Source organism: Arachis ipaensis, chromosome B01 (assembly GCF_000816755.2).
Source record: "Arachis ipaensis cultivar K30076 chromosome B01, Araip1.1, whole genome shotgun sequence".
Taxonomy (NCBI): domain Eukaryota; kingdom Viridiplantae; phylum Streptophyta; class Magnoliopsida; order Fabales; family Fabaceae; genus Arachis; species Arachis ipaensis.
The window spans coordinates 29,978,637-29,983,795 of NC_029785.2; positions in this window are offsets into that span (position 1 = coordinate 29,978,637).

Sequence of the window (5,159 nt, forward strand, 5' to 3'; positions counted from 1 at the left end):
AAATTTAGTATGGAGGGGCCGAATTTTAGATAAATTTTTTTCATTTCATAAAAATAATTAACATATAGTTATTAGAGTTAATTTTTTAAAAAATTTATCAAAAATATATATATAATTATAAATTTTTTTTACAATTTTATTTTTAATACGATAGTTACATAAAAAAAATATAACAATATCAATAGTATATTATAAAATTATAAAGTACCAATAATTTATAGCGTGTTTAGTTAAAAATGATTACATATCTTATTAATTAAAATTAATTCTTTCAAAAATTTTTAAAAATTTGAAAATAAATGATAAATTATTAATTATTTGAAAGATACAATACCTTTATAGAATATAAGATATAAGATATTTTTATAAAATTTTTTCTTTCAACAACGTAAATTTAGAAAAAAAATAAGTATTTTTTATAAGAAAAGAATATCTAAAGTACATAATGTGATTACCAAAATATAACTACGTAAGTTATTATTAATATAATAATATAAATTTTAAATATGTTAATATAAAATAAATAAATGAATTTTTTTAAATAAATATAGAAATTATTATATAAAAACTAATTTGAAAGTTACAAAAACTTGAGGATATGATATTAAATTAGTTAAGTGAAAAATATTAGTAAATTAAATAATTAAGACATAAATCTATCACATAATAAAAAATAATACATATAAAAATACTAAATTATATAATATTTTTTTATATTTTTAAATACATATCTCATGTATAAATATAGTTTCTAAAAATTTTGGGGGGCCGAGGCCACTACTCGCCCCCCTTTAAGTCCGTCCCTGGTTGCAATAATGACCTAACACCAACACCGTTCTTCTCGTTGCAATAACCCTATCAAAGAAGCTTTGAAATCAACTTGGTTGTTCGAATAATCAGCTCATTCGTCCATTATTTAATTAAATATTATAAATTTAAATTTTATTTTGTGTATATAATAATTTATTGACCAACTGAAAACAAAAAAAATATATATTTGTATCTAATAATTTTTTTAAGAAAAGTTTTACCTATATAATTGGACAAATATCTACAACAAATATATCTCGTCTATTATCTTCTCTTGTTGATACCTCAAGTATGAAAATCAGAAGAGAAAATACTTATTTTGATCTCTAAAGTTACACTCGAATTTAAATTTAATTTTTGAAGTTTTAATTGTCTCAATTTAGTCCCTAAACTTTTTAATTGACTCTATGACAGAAACTAACACAGAAACTAACGTGATTAAAATTTAAAAATTTTAAGGACTAAATTAAAACAATTGAAACTTCAAACACTAAATTGAGAGTCGAATATAATTTTAGGAACAAACAAAATATTTTCTCAAAACATTAACTAAACTTTGTTCCATTAATTCCTTCCACCACCTTTCCGACAACTCATTAAATAAAAAATAAATAAATTAACATGCACATTAATTTCTCTAGGTAGAAACAAATTCATCAAAAATTCAAAATGGACGATGAACAATATATAGTAAAGTATTGATTAAAAGAAAATATTATCCAATGTACCACAACCCTTGGTTTCGTTTGAGGACGAAACATTCATTTTTTATTTATTCAATTTATAGGGGAAAAACTTAGAAGCAACATTATTTGGTGGACTAATTACCACTTGAGATATAATTGGCGTGCATCTATTGAGATTATCATTTGAAAATCACTATCCTTGCTCGTTGTTCATCGTGATGAATAGCAAATATTTTTAATCGCTGTCCTTTAAAGTTTTGACCATAAGCAAGCTAAAACAGTAAATCCAGCTCGGTTGTTGAGTGGAATAATGGAATACTAGAATGACGAAACTGTGACCTGTTATTTACATCATCATTAACTTCCAATTCCAACTAATAAGGACAATAATAGAATATATCGAGTAATGCCCGAAATCAACCTGATAAAACTTTTAACCGAAAAATTTAAATTTTAACAAATTTTAAGATTTAAGAACTAGACTTTAGAATTTAAAAAAGATTGCAATATTTATTTTTTTTAGAACTTATTAATATTTATCTAAGGTATTGACTACTATTGATAAAAAAATATTAATTTTTAATATTTCTCTATTAAATATAATTGTTATGCGAACTATTAACCAATCAAATGCAAATAATGTTCTTGACGGTTGCAAATAATTAAAGTAGTTCGAAATCTAATATTTTGAAGTGAAATCTACTTAGTTTTATGTGCATAAAAAATCTTTATTTTGTCAATGATAAAGAAGAAAGAATTTCCTAGAGTTAACTAATAAAATAAAATTTTACTTGAAAAAATTAATATGAAGAACACTATTCAAAATTTTAAAATGCTACGAATATTGTAATGATCCAAATTTTAGTATGGCATGCTCATACTAAAATATTAAATGTTACCAACTTGAAACTATACTGACAATGTTATTAATAATATCAAGTCTGTAAACGAGTTAACGGAACTCGATTTTTATTAAAAAAAAAAACTTCCTAAAGATAATTCACAAATAAAAAGAAACGCGAGATTACACAAATTAAAAAGATAAACAGATACATACACGAACAGGATAATATACTATAATATATCTATAGCACCTAAAAGATGAAAAGTTAGTTACTCCCTTACAGTTATGTACATATATACAACTCAAAACATCTTCGGGGTCTGGTCCATATAGGAGGCTCCTAATTTAATTTGACGCCCAGACTAGTCTAGTCTTTCAACTTGATCTCTCAAAAAACAAAAGTGAGAGTCTAAGACAAAAGAAACATTAAACTGGAGAGCTGCCAAAAGAAGATGCTGATGACGCTATCTAATTGATAAACCCCGTTTTGACGGTTTATCCTGTATTGATTTTAAGAGATTTTATCACCTTTTACCCACATTTATTCAATGAAATAGCATGGTTTTGTGATTGTCTCCTTATTTGTGCTTAGATGTGAAAAACATGCTTTTAGACCCTTAATTTGATGGTTTTAATCTCCTTTGATTCCATTAGATGCCTTGATGTGTTTGTTAGTGATTTCAGATTGAAAAGGCTAGGAATGGATCAAAGGAGTGAAGAGGAAAGCATGCAAAGTGGAGAAATCATGAAAAGTCAAAGAAGTTGAACTCGCCCATGGACGCGCGCGCGCACCTGGCGCTTGCGCGCACCTGCGAATCACCCCATGGACGCGTACGCGTGCTGTGCGCATACGCATCGGTGCTGGTTTATGATTTTTTAATGAAAACGTGACCAACGAATTCTCAAGGGTTGTGGGGCCCAATCCCAACCAACTTTGGCGCCAAAGATGCTATTTAAAGCCAAGGATTGAAGAGCAAAGGGGATGCCAATCATACACACTCATTAGGATTAGTTTAGAGTTAGTTTCTAGAGAGAGAAGCTCTCTCTTCTCTCTAGAATTAGGATTAGGATTAGGTTTAGTTCTTAGATCTAGGTTTTAATATTTGCTTTCTTCCACTTCTATCTCTCAATTCCTTGTTTCTACATTCAATCTTCTTCTATTCTTTTGTTGTAATTTTCTTTATGTTGTTCTTATATTTTGTTGTAGATCTAGTATTGTTCCTTCTACATTCTTCCAATTCAATAAGAGGTAATTCATAATAAATATGTCTTCTTTGCTTTTCTATTGTTGATCTCTTATTTTTTTGTAGTTGTAGATTCCTTTAATTCTTGCATTTAATAATGTTTACTTCTATTGCACTTTATGTGTTTGTTGAAATGTCTCTTTTAGTTTTAGTGTAGATTTTGTTCCTCTTGGCCTAGGTAGAGTAATTAGTGACACTTGAGTTATCTAATTCCTTTGTTGATTGATAATTGGAGAGATTGCTAATTAGTTTGGAATGCACTAAAGCTAGTCTTTACTTGGGAGTTGGCTAGAACTTGTGGCTCAAGTCAATTCATCCACTTGACTTTCCTTTATTTAGTAAGGGTTAACTAAGTGGTAGCAATGAACAATTCTCATCACAATTGAGAAGGATAACTAGGATAGGACTTCTAGTTCTCACACCTTACCAAGAGCCTTTTATAGTTGTTAGTTTACTTTTCTTGCCATTTACAATTCTTGTCTAAAAAAAAAACCCCAATTATAACTCACAACCGATAATAAGACACTTCATTACAATTTCTAGGGAGAACGACCCGAGGTCCAATACTTCGGTTTATAAATTTTAGGGGTTTGTACTAGTGACAAACAACTTTTTGTATGAAAGGATTATTGCTTGGTTTAGAAACTATACTTTACAACGAGATTTTACTAGTGAATTTCTAAACCGTCAAAAATCCAAATCATCAAAAATGGCGCCGTTGCCGGGGAATTGCAATGATATTATGTTATTGGTTATTGTACATATGTGAATAGTGTGAATATCTTGCTTTTTGCTTTAGTTGCTAGTTGTAGAATTTTATTTCTCTTATTTTCCATTATCTTTTGATTTTTGTTTTCTCTTTCCATTATGAATTCTCATTTTGGCTATGAGTGTAGTTACAATTATGTTGTAGGTGATGATGACTATAATGGAGATGTGTATCAAGGATGGGACAATCAAAGGTGGGAAGAGCCATATGCTTATGATCAATCCTCATGGCAACAACCTCCACCAATGCACTATGAGGAAGAGCCATTCTTTGATGCATATCAATCAAATGGCTATGGTGAATCTCCTTGTGATTTCCAAGAACCACCACCATATGCCTGAGTCATATCCTCAACATGACCCTCAACCACACTCACAAGCCTATTTTCAACAAACACCTTCATATGACCCTAATCCATATCCATCCTACCAACAACCATATGAGCCATATGAACCACATATAGAGCCACCACTATTCCAACATCAATATTTTCAAGAGCCACCTCCTCCACATTATTACCAAGATGAACCACCTCCAATATATGAAAAATTTCAACCACTTTCAAGAGCCACCTCCTCCACATTATTACCAAGATGAACCACCTCCAATATATGAAAATTTTCAACCACAAGATGAATACTACTTTCCACCACAACCTCCCATGGAAGAATACTCATATCCATTGATCCAAGAGCCACATGATCCTAATCATATTATCCAAGAGGAACAAGAGTCAAGGGATCGTCTCAAGGAAGCATTGGATCAATTTCAAGCAACCATGGAGTATGTTGTGCAACAAGTGGAAA